General features: G+C 44.0%; 1 pseudogene; it reads left to right on the top strand.

Moving 5' to 3' along the window:
• The first annotated feature begins 17,320 nt into the window (after window positions 1-17,320).
• LOC138086736 (U2 spliceosomal RNA) lies at window positions 17,321-17,467 on the top strand (annotated as a pseudogene).
• Window positions 17,468-18,721: the final 1,254 nt, after the last annotated feature.

Below are 18,721 nucleotides of genomic sequence, written 5' to 3'. Positions count from 1 at the left end.
TTCACGGAACTTAGTCCTTTGCTTTGGCGCTCCTGCCCCCTAGTGGCAGCAAACTTCACTGCAGCCATATTCTTCAGACAAACGAAAGGGAAATTGAGTTGAGACTTTTCTGAAGAGGAATAGAGGCAATACGTATCCTTCTCTAGAAGAGAAGGCTTGGTTATGATAGTGGGATTTCTTAACCTCATACACAAAAGCGTGACTAACTAGACGTTAGCCTGCAGCGGATCTGAATCTGCGGAGACGTGAGGCCAGAGCACCAGGGATCCTAGGTTGAAGATAGGTTATATAACGGACTCAAGGACTCATGAGCTCTGAGAATCTGATGGGGCAGGAATAAAGGGACCTAAAATAGCAAAAGAGAGGAATATTGGCACATGGTACTCCCAAAATAACACTGGCATGAATGAATTCAAAGTCTTGCCCCCTAACTTTACCCAAGCTGTGTCCAATATTCAAATTCAAAATACTGGTCCCCATTCTGCTTAGCTAATGCCTGCTTCTTTTGCCCATCTCTGCTCAGCACTTCCCTTGCCTCAGCAGATGACATGGTCCTCTTTATATGCTGTCATAGCTCTGGGTATGTATCCTTCATAAGAACTTTCACAGTCCCTAAGTCTGTGTTTCTCTGATTATTTTCATGCCCACACTAAAGCGTAAGTTCCATGAGGACAGTCACTGAGGCTATCTTGTTGACTACTGAATCTGTCTGAATCCGTGCCCCTAAACTAGTGAGTAACACAGAGGAGGCCCTCAATTAATGCTTTTCAGTAAAATTACCAAAATCACAAGTGCTGGTTGAATGGCTGAATGATAGCTGTTTACAGAGTTAAAAAGTAAACCTCAATGGAGAAAGCAGGTGAGCTACTTGGGTTTTCAGGGCTATGCAGTGCAGGCTATGTGATCAGTGCTTTTCTTGACATGTCTTGGGATCCCTCCTAACCTATAAAAGGCACAAAAATCTTCTGAGAATAGAGACCACCCTTGACTATCACCCAAATGGTCACCATCACCCTTGGGGCAGGTAGGTGGGCAGGTGTCTTTACCATAATTACACTTGTTAATGTTCCAGCTCAGCTTTCATTCCTGCCATGGGGGAAAAACCAGCCCAAGAACATAAGACCAGCAGACTAAGTGGCTACATGGACATCAGAAGACCTGACCTTCAGAGCTGCCTCTCTGTGTGACCTTGGATGGTGCCTTTCTTCACAGGCTCTCTGTTGTCCCATTTCCAAAGTTTTGGGGTATGCAGCATCAAAGCCACTGGTTCTCAGGTGTCAGAAAACCCAACCTAAACTGTCCTAAGGAGGCAAAAGACAGATACATATTACTCATGAAATCGAAAAGTCATGGATTCAGAATTGACTAGTCCAGGATATCAAGCAACTTCCTCCCAGCCTGGTCTCTCTCCTCCGTTCTTCAGCGCTGCTTCCCTCCTGTGTTGGTTCCCTGTTGGTTCCCTTTCTGGAATGTTCCTTATATATGGGGATCTCCAGCAGCTCCAGGCTTTCATCCCCACAGCAGAAAAACAGAGGGGCTTTCTCTGGACTGCCTCATGGGTGCCCTTGGGCCACATGCCCACACATGAGCCAGTTGCTGTGGTCAGGAGAAGTTCTGGGCCCCACCAGAATCACGTGGATTGACACAACCAGAGACCAGGCACCCTCGGGGGTGATGAAGGAAGTACTCTCAGAATGTGAGCGAATAGTTGCTAGACATGCAGAATCAGAAATGGCGCTGCCGAGTAAGTGATCTGGAACGCTTTGACTAACCTTATGTGACTCTGATTGGATGACAGGGAAACGGAAGGAAGAATAAAGCCATGGACACGCTCTAGTGTTAGCCCAGCCTTAGACTGTTTCAGAAAGCCGAAATGCCAAATAAGACCCCTCACCCATTCTGGAGGGAGAGAAGGGGTGATGTTAGCAACCCCTGGAAAGCAAGGAGTAATGATGACCCTCCAGAAGCCAAGGGGCAGAAAATGAATGGCATTGATAACACGAAATGGAACATTTCTATTTCCCAAAAAGATAGACACTGTCAGTGAGATTCATAAAATAAAATAAAAAAATCTTATTAAACTTTCCGTTTCACTGCTTCTTTGTATCTCTGGTTGAAATGGAGCAGGATGCAGGTTGCCATGGTGACAGCTGAATTTTTAAATAACAGGGCTCTGGAGCTCTGGCTGCTGGCTGTACCCAACCCAGGCAGGAAACAGTGGGGAAAAGAAGAGAAGCAAAGTGAGAAAAAGATGAAAGCTCCTGGGCTCATCCCAGGACATGGTAACTTCTCCCACTTGTTCGCCTTGTACTAAGGATAAGGCCCCCAAGTTGCAGACTCTGGCTTCTTCAGAGAATAAGAGAATGTAGAGCCCAAATGCCTGAGGACAGGACCTCAGAAGTTACTCTGTCCATCCCCTCCCTGATTTTCTCTTGTGACAAAGGGATTTCTCTTACATTTACACGCCTTCCCATGAGCAACAGGCCCGGCCCAGCCCATCCACACGTTAGATGGGCCAGTGGAAAACTGACCCTAAGAAAAATGTTCAGAGACATCCTGAGATCAAGAACCCACAAGACTTTTAAGTGAAAGAGGAATTTGAGGTTAGGAGCCCAGTAGCTGCCAATTCAAAACAGCCCTGGCCACAAATTCTGGTTCTGCTCTTCTCTCTCTAGAACCATCTAAGAATGAGATGGAGAGATTCCAGAAGTGGTGAGTTCCCCATGCCTGGACACACTCAAGCCTGCATAGTCCAGCAAGGAGCTAACTGACAGCGATGTTTTTAAATAGTTCCAGGCATCAGAGAGTCAAGATGCAGCTGAGGACAGCGTCAGTGAAGCAACACAGCAAGGCCTTCACAGAATCTTTTAAACTCCAGGCCAAGGAAAGGGGAAGCCAGAAACTAAGCCTGGAAGAGCAACCAGGAAGCACAAAAATCTGCTCTGATGGTCTCAGCGCAGAGAGCCTTTCTCTCTGCCCAGCTGACCCCGGAAAGGACTGTATTTTTGGCTGGCCCCATCCGTGGTCTCCTGACCAACCTGGCAGGCTACCAAGGCCATGAGGTGTTTGTCAGAGAACGACTTCTAGAAGCTAAATAATAATAGTAACAATAATAATAATAAATACTAAGTTTGTTCCTCTAAGCTAGGAAAGTGTCAGGATTACTAAAGCTGAGTGAGTCTGATCTTTCCCCCCGAAGCTGGCTGAGCAGAGGCCCCAAGAGAAAGGAGAAGAGCCGAGGAGTTGGGAGCCCCTGGGCCTGCAGCCTGTAGGTCCGTGATCTGAACCCCCACCCCTGTCCTGAACTGCAGGAGTGACGATCCAGCAGCTTGGGGTCAAGCAGTCCCCTTCAGATTTCTTCCCCAAGAAGACTGGAAGGAGCCGAGGGAATGAGAGCACCTTAAGAAAGAGATAAAAGCCAGATTCAAAGCAAGGGAGGTGGTCTCACATTTATACCTCCAGGCCACCCTCCTGTGCCTTCAAGAACAGGGCGAAGAAGTGGAAGGCCCCCAGCCCTGAGTCCGGCCAAAGGAGGTCACCCGGCACTGGCCCTGGGTCACCTTGGCACTTCCCAGACCTACTGAGGGCTTCTCTGGTGGCTCAGTGGTAAAGAATCTGCCTGCAGTGCAGGAAACAGAGGTGACTCACGTTCGATCCCTGGGTTGGGAAGATCCCCTGGAGGAGGATATAGCCTCCCACTCCAGTTTTCTTGCCTGGAAAATCCCATGGACAGAGGAGCCTGGTGGGCTACAGTCCATGGAATTGCAAAAGAGTTGAATACGACTTAACTAAATGGCAACAAACCCACTGGCCTCTCTTTCCAAGGGCAAGGTTAGATTCCAAACCCCTACATGCCCTCATAAGCCCTCCTCCCATACACACACACACACACACACACACACACCCCTGGAACTGGAGAGAGAAGCAGCATCAGGCCTTAGAAATAGTGCCCAGGGATCCATATAACCCTGGTTTGTCCACATGTGAACCAGGTCCTGGAGGATGCCCAGAGTCCATCAACAGAAAGGGACTGGGAGACCAGAGGTTAGTGGCATGGAAAGACTTATTTTTCACCACATGCCTTTTTGTAGAATGTTTCTCACATGTGTATACTGCTTTTTTAAAGAACTAATTCTGCTCTCCTTTCTGGAACACAAAAATAGACTCTGTTCTTTGTCCTGGCCACCTGAAGTCAGGAAAACTAATTTCTAGTTCTTTTCTGCCACTAATATTGCAGCAGTGTGATGTCAGCCTGGTCTTACCCGTCCTGTGCTATGGTTCCTCGGGCTGTAAAATGGGGGTGATAAAACCTACCCTACCCTACCTACCCTACCCTCCTCATAGGTAATTAAGCAGTTTGATGAGATCCAACAGTAATAGCAGTGATAATAATTAAATATATTGAGTGCTCATCATGGATTATCTCAACCCTGAAACAATCCTATGAGATGGCAACTAATATAAGCCTCAATTTAAAAGAAAGGGACTTCCTTGGTGGTCCAGTGGCTTAGACTTCTCACTCCCAAGGCAGGGGGCCTGGGTTCGATCCCTGGTCAGGGAACTAGATCCCACATGCCAACCCTTAAGATCCCACAAATCGCAGTTAAAGTTCCTATGTGCAGCAACTAAAACCCGGCGCAGCAAATAAATAAATAAATATTGAAAGAAAATTAAAACTAATAAAAGACAATAAAAATAAAGCAGAGAGAAGGAGCCTTGCTCAAGTCATGCAATTACATATCCAGCCATCTGATTCCAGAGCCAACCTTTGCATCCACTAAGCGCAATGTGACAGTTTGATATTGGCATTCATTATTCTAGGTGCAGCTGCCTGTCCCAAGCAAGAGGTTTGGGTGAGTGAGTGATTAGATTGCCTCCACATGTCTGCCCCAATATCAGAGTCTCTGCCTTTGCCTAAGACTATTTAATGAAGAGCTAGAATTTAGAGAGGGATATTAGGCAAATTCCCAAGTAGACTCCCGGTCCTAGATGTTAGGATTTGTTTCGTGACAGAGACCAGGATTGTGGATCTGCCCCTAACAGCAAGAAGCCCCACCTGAAACTCCTATACACACGATTGTCTTATTACTGCCCCAGCCCCACTGTCACCATGGCAACAAGGGACCCAGGAGGCCAGTCCTCAATTGCTGTTCCTGATTTACAGAGTCTTCCTAATTCACACTTCCTCCTTCAGTCTCCTCTTCTCCCTCCTGTCGACTTCACAGCCCCTTTACAATATCTATCAAGTGGATAGTCACATAGCTTCCTCCTTGAACACCACCAGGGACAAGCAGCTCACTACCTAGCAGACACAAACCATTCTCAAACCACACTAACTGCTTGCAAAGTCCTCCTTCTCTTGCCCTGAAGTCTGTCTCCACATTTTGTCCAAGCTCTAGCTTCAGTGCTGCCCTCGAGGGTCTCATATCACACCTCCCCTGACAGTCCTTCAAGTAATTAAAGATGGTGCTCATATTCTGTGTGGTCTTCTCTAGGCCAGTGGCTCTCAAACTCAAGCGTGCATCAGATGTAAAGATCTTGCTAAACCACAGAGTGCTGGGCCCCACCCTTAGAGTTTCTGATTCAGTAGGTCTGGGGTGGGCCGAGAAATTTACATCTCTAAGATGCCGATGCTGCTGACACTGCTGCTGCTTGGGAATCACTTTAAGAACCACTGCTCTGAATGAACACCCTTGTGCCTTTGAAAACGCCTTCTGTGTGAGACTCCCAGACTTCTTTACCATTCTAGTCTGTCTCTCTTTGGGACCTGCTCTGGTTTGCCAGTATGGTGCCCAGAGCTAGACACGGAATCTTAAGTAGATGTTTTGGGTTTCAAGGAACAAAGATTCCCTCAGGTCACCTCAAGCAAGAGGAGGTGTTTATAGCGGACTTCAGAAAAACAAGAACCTCAAGTTTCTGGCCAGCCTGACTGGACACCAGGCTGATGAGGCCTCTTGGGAAAAATAGAAATGGCAGCATAGCTGGATCTCCAGCCCAGGGACGAGAGACCTTGCTAATCCCTTCGCAGCAGGGTGACATTTGCCTTCAGGACTCTGCCCCTTCTCCCACCACTGTCGCTGCCACCGGCCAATTCCTTATCCCCTCCTCTTGCAGATTTTCTCTGCTTCATAGCTTCTGCTTCCTCGTTCTTGCTTCTGCTTTCTTATGTGCTTTATGTCCCTCTTTGGCCTCTACAACAGCTCCCTGGCCTGCCATCAACCTCCTGACGTGATCCTTTTTCCCCCAGTTCAGACTTCCAGAAGAGTCAAAGTGAGGGAACTTGTTCTGGTTTGGATAAAGCTCTTTACACAGCCTATGGATTGGCAGACCTTGAGTCTATATCCAATCCGCTGTGGCCAGTAAAATTCCGGATTACATGATTTAAGCATAATGATTGTCCTTGGAAGGAGACAACGGGAGGAAGCCTGCAGTCCATTGGCTACCAACAGGTTTCTTCTTGCATGCCAACTCCATTCAAAAAATGCTGGCTGGGGACTTCCCTGGTGGTGCAGTGGCTGGGACTCCATGCTCCCAACGCTGAGGGCCTGGGTTTTGGTCCCTGGTCCAGGAGCTAGATCCTACATGCTACAACTAAGACTCAGTGAAGCCAAATAAATAAAATTAAACGTTAAAAACATATATATATTGGCTGGACTTTCACGGCAGTCCAGTGGTTAAGTCTCTGCCTTTCAATGCAAGGGGAGCAGATTGAACCCCTAGTCAGGATCTAGGGTCCCACGTGCCATGGGGTGTAGCCAAAAATTAAAACTAATAAAAATATTGACCACCTTAAAGACCTGTTGAGAAGGATTCAGAGGTTACCTCTAAATGCAGTGGAATATGATGAATTAGAGTTATCTGCTGAGGCGTGCAAACATGAAGCCTCAGCCTGCATGCCAGTTACTCACCATCCTCATATTATAGCATGTGATAGGAAAGAAATGAAAGTGTTAGTCATTCAGTCATGTCTAACTCTTTGTGACCCCATGGGTGTAGCCCGCCAGGCTCCTCTATCTATGGGATTTCCCAGGCAACAGTACGGAGTGGGTAACCATTTCCTCCTCCGGGGGATGTTCCCAACTCAGGAATTGAACCCAGGTTTCCTGCATTGCAGGAAGATTCTTTACTGGCTGAGCCACCAGGGAAGCCCACGTGATCTGAGGAGGCAGACTAAGTGGAGGCATCACTTTCCTCATCCTGAGTTTACAAGGACTTTAGAAGGACTAAGATTTAATTTGCCTAATTAGACAGCTGGATCACACTACGGCTTCACAGTGAACTTCAGCCACATAAAACCCAAGCCTTTTTCATACCTGCTATTAAATCTCACTTCTCCCATTCTGTATTATGCAAATAAAGAAAAAGAACCAAACAGTTGAATTTTACACATTCCCCTAATAAAGGTCATCTTGCTTAATTTAGCCTACCACTCCAGCCTACCAAAATCATCTTACCGTGTTTTTTTTTCCTTGGCCTATTTGATAAATCGCTCGTACTGTATGTATCTGCAGGCCTCTGTCCATGAAATGAAGGTTAATTGTTTACATTAACTCCTTTACAAGAGTGACACAAACATGAATTTAGATTATTTGTTTTCATGGACCTACTTTGTACCCCTTGGGATACAGTTGCTCAATAATTTCACGAAATTATTTTGGGCTAACAAATCCTTTGCATCTTTGTCCGTTGTGTGTTCAGTGAGAATAAACAAAGACAGTTACAGTGCTTCATGGAAGTGGCTCCTTTCATAGAATAATTGCTGTCACTCACTGAGTATCAGTCTAGGTCATGGGTTATCTAATACATTATTTCTAACCCTTACAACAACTTTAAAAGGTAGGTTTTACTATCCCTTTGGGGCAGGGGGAGGAAATGGAGATATAAAGCACTGAATTATTTTCCAAGATGGCACAGCTAGGGCATGGTAGGGCTGAATCCCAGTCCCAATCTGCCTGACCCCAAATCCTGCGTCCCTTCACAGGGCCACATGCCTTCTTCCTGTGCATGCCTCTCTGAAAGACAGCAACCCTTGCTGGAAATGAGAGAAGGCAGACATCGGGGCAGAGATGAATATAGAATAGCTACCCATGGATCACATTTTTTTAAAGTACCACTTTTTCAGGTCTTTAAAACCTGATCTAGCCATGCTTCAGAATATTACACAATTGCTGAAAAGAATGGGGTAGATCTACATTTTTCTTATAAAAGAATCTAAAGATGTCCTGTTAAGTGTGTCTATTCAAGATCCTATTTTTTAAACATCATATTAACATAGTTTATATACAGACTTTATTTTCTTGGGGCTCTAAAATCACTGAAGTCAGTGACTATGGTCATGGAGTTAAAAGATGTTTGCTCCTTAGAAGAAAAGCTATGACAAAGAGTATTAACAAGCAGAAACATCACCTTGCCCACAAAGGCCCATAGAGTCAAAGCTACAGTTTTTCCAGTAGTCATGTACAGATGTGAGAGCTGGACCACAAAGAAGGCTGAGCGCTGAAGCACTGAACTGATGCTTTCAAACTGTGGTTCTGGAGAAGACTCTTGTGAGTCCGTTGGGCAGCAAAGAGATAAAAACCAGTCCATCCTAAAGGAAATCAACCCTTAATATTCATTGGAAGGACTGATGCTGAAGCTGAAGCTCAAATACTTTGGCCACCTGATTCAAGGAACTGACTCACTGGAAAAGACCCTGATGCTGGGAAAGATTGAAGGCAGGAGGAAAAGGGGGCGACAGAGGATGAGATGGCTGGATGACGTCACTCAATGGACACGAGTTTGAGCGAACTCCGGGAGATACTGAAGGACGGTGAAGCCTGGCATGCTGCAGTCTGTGGGGTTGCAGAGAGTCAGACACGACCGAGCAACTGAACAACAATGACAATTAACATAGTAGGTAGGAGGTAGAGAATTATAGGTGGCTTCCTGCTTCTTTTATTTTGCTTCCAGTTTTATCGGCATATAGCACTGTATAAGTTTAAGGTATACAGCATAATGATTCAACTTACATACATCATGAAATGAGGACAATGAGTTTCGTGAATATCCACCTCATATAGAAACAAAACAAAACAAAAAATGCTTTTCCCTTGTGATGAGAACTCGGGATTCACTCCAGTTTCTATTTTTAACATTTCTGTTTTGATTGAAGTTTTACATCTACGTACAGTAAACCCCCTACATACGAACCTACATATTGCAACCTTCAAGTTGAAAACTTTCAAAGATGTGAACATGTGTTCCATCAACGTCAGGCATGAGTGACATTGCAGCTTGCCCTCTGTCTCCTATTGCTGACCATGCTTCAGCTCTACCATCTCCCATCTCCCCTTCCTCCTCCAGTCAGCAACTCTCCTTGCCTGTTCACTTGAGGCCAGGCCCTGTGTGCCAACTGTTTTACTGTACTACTGAACTTTTCAACTGTACTGTAAGATTTAAAATGCTTTCCTTATTTTTTGTGCTTGTTTTTATGTATTATTTGTGTGAAAAGCATCAATATTATAAATCTATTACAGTACAGGACTATTTAGCCAATTGTGTTAGTTGGGTATCTAGACTAACTTTGTTGGACTTATGAGCAAATTGAACTTATGTTCTCAGAACAGAACTTATTCATGGGTAGGCAGATCTGAGCTGCCTGTGTCTGTGGTGTCAACAATCAGAAATGCATTGTCTCACATAAGACCTAAGTTAGGCTAGGACTTGGGTCAGTGAATCCAGTGGTTACCCGAATTATGACATCCTAGAGCATCTTTGCACTCTCCCACCCTCAGCATGAGCTCCGTTCATATCATCACCTGGTGCCGCAGCTGCCACTGTGATACTATCCAGTAAAAAAGAGGTAACTATTTCTTTCTGTGTGACTCTTTTTAGCAATAAGAAGAACCTATTCAAGAACTATCCACAGCAGACTTCTCACATCCTATTAGGCCTGCATTCCATGTCCCTGCTAACCCAATCACTGGTAAAGGGGACAAAGTTATTCAGCCTGGAATGGGCAAACAATTTTTTCCCCAAGACTGGAGAAGCCCATGACTTGCCCAGTCTCTGAACAATACTGGAGTTCTATTAACAAGGAGAAAGAGGGAGAAAGTGCATAAAAACATAATCAATGATGTCACAGCTGTTCCCTAAATTAATTATGATACCATGCTCCTCTTACAAATGTTCTCACCCAGCCATTCTATGTCCCTCCCTGAAACTATGTCTTTGCAGAAGTATATGTGTTTCTGAGCCACAAATACTAGGTTTAAGGACTATTTGCATTGTTATAGTATTAGCTAAAGTGCCTCTGATTTTGTTACTGTTACTTCTGCTGAGAGAGATACTCATGAACCTCTGTGATACTCATAAACCTATGGGAAATGTCACTGTAAAGATGATTGAAACACACTGATTAAAATCAATTGAAGATCCAAAACCTTGGTCTAGTTGATTTCAGAAACAGAATTCTGAAAGCATGCAAGCAAATGATTTTTAGTAGTGGTAATATTTGGCTCAATTTAGCAGGATATACAGTGTTTGACAAGAAGCATTAAACTGAATAGCTTTTAGAGGAAAAATTTAAAAACAGACAGATCAGTCTTGAATATTTGAAGATACAGCTTTCTACAACCCTAGGGTTCAATGAGCTCTTCTACCCTTGGGAAAACTTAGAAGAAGGTAGCTCCCTGCATTGTTCAGCCTTTTGTCCATTTGGAAAAGTCATCAAGACAAAAGTCTCAAGCCCCATGCTACAAACGTGCAGAATCTCTGACATGGAATCAATAACATTTCTAGTAGGCAAGGTAGCTAAGCATGACCAACAGGGAGAGAGAAGGTGAAAGAGATTTCCCAGCCCCATCAAAGCTGGACCTTCCATCTCCTGACACAACAAGATAAAAACAAAAATAAATAAATGGGACCTAACACCACCCATATGGCAGAAAGTGAAGATGAACTAAAAAGCCTCTTGATGAAAGTGAAAGAGGAGAGTGAAAAAGTTGGCTTAAAGCTTAACATTCAGAAAACGAAGATCATGGCATCTGGTCCCATCACTTCATGGGAAATAGATGGGGAAACAGTGGAAACAGTGTCAGACTTTATTTTTGGGGGGGCTCCAAAATCACTGCAGATGGTGATTGCAGCCATGAAATTAAAAGACGTTTGACTCCTTGGAAGGAAAGTTATGACCAACCTAGACAGCATATTGAAAAGCAGAGACATTATTTTGCCAACAAAGGTCCATCTAGTCAAGGCTATGGTTTCTCCAGTGGTCATGTATGGATGTGAGAGTTGGACTGTGAAGAAAGCTGAGCGCCAAAGAATTGATGCTTTGAACTGTGGTGTTGGAGAAGACTCTTGAGAGTCCCTTGGACTGCAAGGAGATCCGACCAGTCCATCCTAAAGAAAATCAGTCCTGAATATTCATTGGAAGTACTTATGCGGAAGCTGAAACTCCAGTACTTTGGCCACCTGATGCTAAGAACTGACTCATTTGAAAAGACCCTGATGCTGGGAAAGATTGAAGGAGGAGAAGGAAACAACAGAGGATGAGATGGTTGGATGGCATCACCGACTTGATGGACATGAGTTTGAGTGAACTCTGAGAGTTGGCAATGGACAGGGAGGCCTGGCGTGCTGCAGGTCATGGGTCGCAGAGTCAGACACGACTAAGCGACTGAACTGAACTGATAGCAGGAAACTAACACAACATTGTAATGCAAACTATATTCCAATAAGAATTAATTTTAAAAAATCTACAATGAGACACCACCTCACACTAGTCAGAATGGCCGTGATTAAAAAGTCAACAGATAACAAATGCTGGAGAGGGTATGGAAAAAAGGGAACCCTCCTATATTGTTGGTGGGAACGTAAGCTGGTGCGTTCACTGTGGAAAATAGTATAGAGATTCCTCAGAAAACTAAAAATAGAATTACCATATGCTCCCGCAATCCTACCCCTAGATACATATCCAGACAAAACTTTAATTCAAAAAGATTCATGCACCCCTATATTCATAGAAGCACTGTTCACAACAGCCAGGATATGGAATGTCCATAGACAGATGAACAGCACCAGAAGGTATGGTATAGCAATTCCCTGGTGCTGCTGTGGATAGGAATCTGCCTGTCAACACAGGGGACATGGGTTTGATCCCTCGTTCGGGAACTAAGCCCATGCACCACAATTGCTAAGCCTCTGCTCTACAGCCCGAGAGCTGCAGCTACCAAACCCTTGTGCTGGAAGCCTGCTTGCCTAAAGCCTGTGCTCCACAACAAGAGAAGCCACCACAATGAGAACGCTGCACATTGCAACAAAGAGTAGCCCCTGCTGGCGACAGCTAGAGAAAGCCCATGCAAAGCAATGAAGACCTGGCACAGCCAAGTATAAACAAATAAACAAACATGCAAAACAATCATTTAAAAAATAAAGAAGATACAGTACATAGAGACAATGGAATACTATTCAGCCATAAAAAGGACAAAATAATGCCGTTTGTAGCAACATGGATGCAACAAGAGATTATCATACTAAGTGAAATAAGTCAGAAACAGAAAGACAAATACTATATGATATCACTTATATGTGGAATATACAATATGACACAAATGGGGACTTTCTTGGTGGTCCAGTGGTTAAGACTCCATGTTTCCACTACGGGAACACGGGTTCAGTCCCCGGTTGGGGAACTAAGATCCTGCATGTCACATGGTACAAGCTCCCCCCGAAAAAAAGTAAAATATGACACCAACACACCTGTCTCCAAAACAGGAACAGGATCACAAACATCGAGAACAGACTGGTGGTTGCCAAGGGGGAGGGGTTTAGAGGAGGGGTGAAGCAGGAGGTTGGGCTTAGCAGATGGAAACTTTTATATATAGAATGGATAAACACCAAGGCCTCACTGTATGACACAGAGAACCATATTCAATATCCTGTGATAAGCCGTAATGGAGAAGAATATTTTTTTTTTGAGAAGAATATTTTTAACAGTATATATATATATAATGTGTACATACATAGATATATGTTACATATAACTGAATCATTTTGCTGTACAACAGAAATTAACACACCGCAAACTAGATATACTTGAATTTTAAAATATCTTGGCAAAACTAAAGCAATGTTGGACCCTGAGTTCAAATGATCTTCATTTCTTCCCCTAGCCATCGTCGCTCTGTCCCCTAAAACGCCCTTGGCTTGACCGGCCCCTGTGCCAGGTGCCTTTGCTTGCCCCTCCTGAGCCACTTCCCACTGCTCTCCACCCCGCTCTGTTGTAGCCCCAGGACGCCCAGATTGGAAGGATGCATCAACTGACTCCTCATCCTCTGACCTCCAGTTGAGTCTGTCACTGGTAAGTGATCAGTGGGAAGGAGTAGAGAGAACTTGGGAGATTTATTCTCCAAGTTTCCTCCCAGTGGGGTCCCCAAGGGCCAGCTGCATTCTAAGGTCTCAGCTCTACTATGCAGCCTTCTCCGCAGTCCTGTCTCCCCAGCTCCATTAGCCCACTCTGTCGCCTGCCCTTAGAGGTCTCAGAGGGGCAATAGAGGCCCACTACTACTAATCTGGAGCTCTGCACTATGCCTTGTGGTTTCCCTACACTCTGCCCACACTTTTGTAAATAGTTTCTTTATGAACACTTCTTGAGTTCTCCTAATTTGAGGTGCCACCTGTTTCCTGCTGATACCTCTCTCTAATTTGATCTTGTATAGGCTGGATGCTTTTGCTTGCTGATATATCTGTGTTCCTGACTCCCGAATCACCGCTGTGTTCGGTGGCAACAATCTCAGCCTCCAAAGTTGCAAAGAACCCACTCTACCTTCTGTAGCCAGAAGACTCCAGGCTAGTCACTTAATCTCTTTGAGCATCAGTTTCTTCATCTGCAAAATGGCAATAATAATAATAGTGGTATCCACTTATAGAGATCCTGTTAGGATCAAAAATCACAGTAGGGAGTGATGGGAAGTGTGACAAACTCATACCTCAGCTGAAAGGAGATACCATCTCCTTAAATCTGAGTGACAGTTGTCTTATGGGGAAGCCTGCTCACAGTTATCAGTTCTTCCGATACTTTGAGCCAAAAATCCAGATTTCTATATGAAATCTCACCTTTACTAGAATATCAGTACCATGGGGACAATAACAACTATTTTATTCATTACTGTATCCCTAGTGACTGGAACAGTGCTGGGCACACAGAAGTGACCAAAAAATATTTGGTAAATAATTATCCCACTTTCTAGACATTAGTAACTAGTGAGTTACTTTGAACTGTGGGGCTGGAGAAGACTCTTGAGATTCCCTTGGACAGCAAGGAGATCAAACCAGTCAATCTTTAGGGAAATCAACCATGAATACTCATTGGAAGGACTGGTGTTGAAGCTGAAACTCCCATTTTTTGATCATCTAATGCAAACAGCTGACTCATTGGGAAAGTCCCTGATGCTGAGAAAGACTGAGGGCAGAAAGAGAAGAGGGCATCAGGGGATGAGATGGCTGGATGGCATCACCGATGCAGTGGATATGAACTTGGGCAAACTACAGGAGTTGGTAAGGGGCAGGGAGGCCTGGCGTGCTACAGTCCATGGAGTAGCGAAGAGTCGGACACGACTGGGTGGCTGAACAACGAACAACTACACCAGTAAGGACAAAATAAAACCGGGGCCATGCAAGTGATACGTGACCATGGGAGGGAACATCCCCTCAAATTTCGTATTCTAAGCACCTCACTCACCTCATCCCAGCCCTAAACAAAACATTCCTACTAATCGCTACTTTAGACTTCTGCTCTAGAAAAAGCCACAATTTAATAGTTCTAGTAAATGATGGATCTTTTTTGAGCCCCCTCCTAATTAGATAAAGCTGTATTTTCAAGAAGTAGGGTCCAGCCATAATTTTCAGCATTGCCACTAAGCATCCTCTAGCTCAGTTCACCTGTAGCCAGGCCCCTAATGAATATGCTCAGGGCTGAGACAAAAGTAATACAGCAACTTGTTTTAGCCCAAACAGCTCACAGATCCTCCTCTCTCTCTGCCACAGCCTGAGGATATTAACCCAGTGAGCTGCAGATTTGTTACCCAGTTATAAATGCCAAGAAGGTGGCGCTCCAGCAAAAGAATGATGCGGTAGACACACCGCAGATACATAATGTGTGAAACACACTTCTATTTTAACAGCACTTTGCAGTGACACTAACATTGATGAAAATGTTAGCATGTATTAGATACTGTTATGCTCAGTGAAAGAGGAGGTTTGCAGGCTTCAGGCCACTTCTAGTCCAGCCACTTTTAGAGGTGTAAGAAAACACTCCCAGCTAATAGGTATTAGCCCTGTGTGAAACAGGCTGGTTGGATCACATAAGACCAACGCTTGACCTTGGCAAGTATCTTGTGATGGTCACTGTAGGTTAACTGACACACAGTCCTTGCCGAATCATTCTCACCTAGTCAACTTCCTCTCCAGAGGTTAATAAGTTTTCCCCCAGATACCCTTTGGTTGGCAATGATCATGTAAAACACAGTTCATGAGTGGAACTCTGCTGAGTGAAAAAGGGAGTTCTGGGAAGAAAATGTGCTTTCCTGATAAAAGGGGCAGAAGCATTAAGTCAGAACTTCCTGCCCTGAATTGGGATGTGATGTCTAGAGCAATCGCACAGCCATTTTAAAACCAAGAGGCACAGGAAAAGAGGACTGTAGTGGCAGCAGTCTCAATGTCACTGAGCCTCCGAACCAGTACCAATAGCTGCTCATGTGCAGACTGTTCAGTTCAGTCGCTCAGTCGTGTCCAACTCTTTGCAACCTTATGGACTGCAGCATGCGAGGCTTCCCTGTGTATCACCAACTCCCGGAGTTGACTCAAACACATGTCCATCGAGTCGGTGATGCCATCCTACCATCTCGTCTTCTGTCGTCCCCTTCTCCTCCTGCCTTCAGTCTTTCCCAGCTTCAGGGTCTTTTCCAATAAGTCAGTTCTTTGCATGAAGTAGCCAAAGTATTGGAGTTTCAGCTTTAGCATCGGTCCTTCCAATGAATATTCAGGACTGATTTCCTTTAGGACTGACTGATTTGATCTCCTCGCAGTCCCAAGGGACTCTCAAGAGTCTTCTCTAACACCACAGTTCAAAAGTGTCAATTCACTGCAGACTGAATACATAACTATTTGTATAAGGTTCTGTAAATTGACTATGTTGTTCAGTACCAGTGAGTGCATTCTGATAACTTATCTTAACCCCTCTGTGCCTCTGTGGTATCATCTGTATGACGAGAATAACAAAAACGGTAACTTTAATGAAATCTGCTCAAAGCCTTAAAACAGAACTTGGGTTTACACATATGCACTATTGATACCATGTATAAAATAGATAACTAATAAGAACATGGCTTCCCAGGTGGCACTAGTGGTAAAGAAGCTGCCTGCCAGTGCAGGAGACATAAGAGATATGGCATGGACGGGAAAGATCCCCTGAAGGAGAGCACGGTAACCCATTCCAGTATTCTGTTCATGGAGAACCCTATGAACAGAGGAGCCTGAAGGGCTATAATCCACGGGGTTGCAAAGAGTGGGACGCAGCTGAAGCGACTTAGCATGCACGCAGTGGGGACATACTCTATAGTGCAGAGAACACTACTTAATGCCCTGCAGTGACCTGAACGGGAAGGAAGTCCCAGAGGGAGGGGATATATGAATGGCTTACTCATTTTGGTGTACAGTGGAAACTAACATGGAGAAGGCAATGGCATCCCACTCCAGTACTCTCGGCTGGAAACTCCCATGGAGGGAGGAGCCTGGTAGGCCCCAGTCCACGGGGTCTCAAAGAGTCGGACATGACTGAGCGACTTACTTTCACTTTTCGCTTTCATGCATTGGAGAAGAAAATGGCAACCCACTCCAGGGTTCTTGCCTGGAGAATCCCAGGGACAGGGGAGCCTGGTGGGCTGCCGTCTATGGGGTCGCACCAAGTCGGACACGACTGAAGCGACTTAGCAGCAGAAACTAACACAACATTGTAAAGAAACTATACTCCAATAAAAACTATTTTAAAGACGAAAGAACTCAATACATAGTAAAACCTTAACATTAGCATTTTTGCACACTACTGATTAAGAAGCTACTAGGCTTTTTTTTTTTTTAATACTAAGGTCATCACAAATAATGCCTGAATCAATGTAAGCAAAAGGTTAAAAGGAAATAAAGCAGATATGTGTGGGCGGGAGAACAGCAGATTTGGATTTAGAAGATCCAGGTTCTAAATGTCCAATAAGAGGGGAAGATAAACAAACAAAGGCACAGGCACTCTACAAACTACATATGCAGCCATTTAAAATGCATGAAAATCGCTTCTCGGCCTTTTGGCTAAGATCAAGGGTAGTATCTGTTCTTATCAGTTTAAAATGCATGGGAAAGATATATAAGGATATGAGGAAATGCTTATGACAAGATGTTAAATAACAGGAAAACAGAACCGACACACAGACATATTACATTTAAGTAACAATCCCAACTGTATTTTTTTAAGTGAAAATGAAAAGGCATAAGCCAAACTAGACATAGACACACACTTATTCACTCAGTCATGTCCGACTCTTGCAACCCGGTGGATTCCTCTGTCTCCCCACCAGGCTTCTCTGTCCACGGGATTTTCTAGGCAAGAATAATGGAGTGGGTTGCCATTTCCTCCTCCAGGGGATCTTCCTAACCCAGGGGTTGAACCAGCGTCTCCTGTATCTCCTGCATTGCAGATGGATTCTTTACCAGCTGAGCCAGCAGATTAGCCCCCAAAATAGACATCTATAAGCTTATGAATAGTTTTCTGCTTTACGATTTTCTGAATTTTCCAAATTTTCAATTTAAAGAATATTTCGCTGCATAGTAAAATTTTTTTATAATTTAAATTTTTTTCTCTCATACTTTTCTCCATTTTCAGAATTCCTTTGCAGTAAACTTATACAATAAAATATGTTAGTTTTTTTAAACAAGAAAACACACTTGTTGCCCAGAGGCAGATGGAATCCGACTAGTGTTTGTCATATGGCAAGACCCAAGGCAAAAAATACATTATGGTTTCTTAAAAGCTACCAACAACATAATTTTAATATATTTTAAAGTATAACTGTGTTGTGGAGGGTGGAATTAATCATGTACAAGGGCTCACTCCTGCTTACCAAAGACATAGGCAGGTGAATTAGGGTGAACCTCTACGTACACTAGTCTGTTTTCAGAGAGAAACTGAGGCAGGGGTGCTCTTTCTGTATCTTCCAAGAAGCTTATATGCTTCCTATGAATATTTTTAGAATAAAAGTTATCTTTTTATTTGAAATTTTGGACTTGTGGCCCAGCTTCACTAGTTACTAGCTACATGACACAGGACATAGACAAGGTGTGAAACCTTTGAAAACTGCATTCCCCATCTCTAAAATTATGGATATATCTACTTCACTGGGGAAAGCTATGGCAAGCAAATAAAATAATGTGTGTTAAAGTACTTTATAAACTGTAAAGCCCAGTACAAACTTTAGTGAAAAGAACATAGGCTCAGATTAGGCAGCCTTGATTAACAGTAAGTGACACTTACTAGTGTGTGATGTTTCAACAAGGTATATACCCTCCCTGAGCTTCAGTTTTCTCATCTAGACATATCTCTTCATCTATGACACCTGGATCATTGCAAACACATAATATAGGAAAGTTGTAATTATACTGTAGCCATTTCCTAGGAATAACTGAAATAGCTCTT

The sequence above is a fragment of the Capricornis sumatraensis genome, chromosome 9 (genome assembly GCF_032405125.1).
Source record: "Capricornis sumatraensis isolate serow.1 chromosome 9, serow.2, whole genome shotgun sequence".
Taxonomy (NCBI): Eukaryota; Metazoa; Chordata; class Mammalia; order Artiodactyla; family Bovidae; genus Capricornis; species Capricornis sumatraensis.
This window is presented reverse-complemented; position numbering and strand designations above follow the sequence as displayed.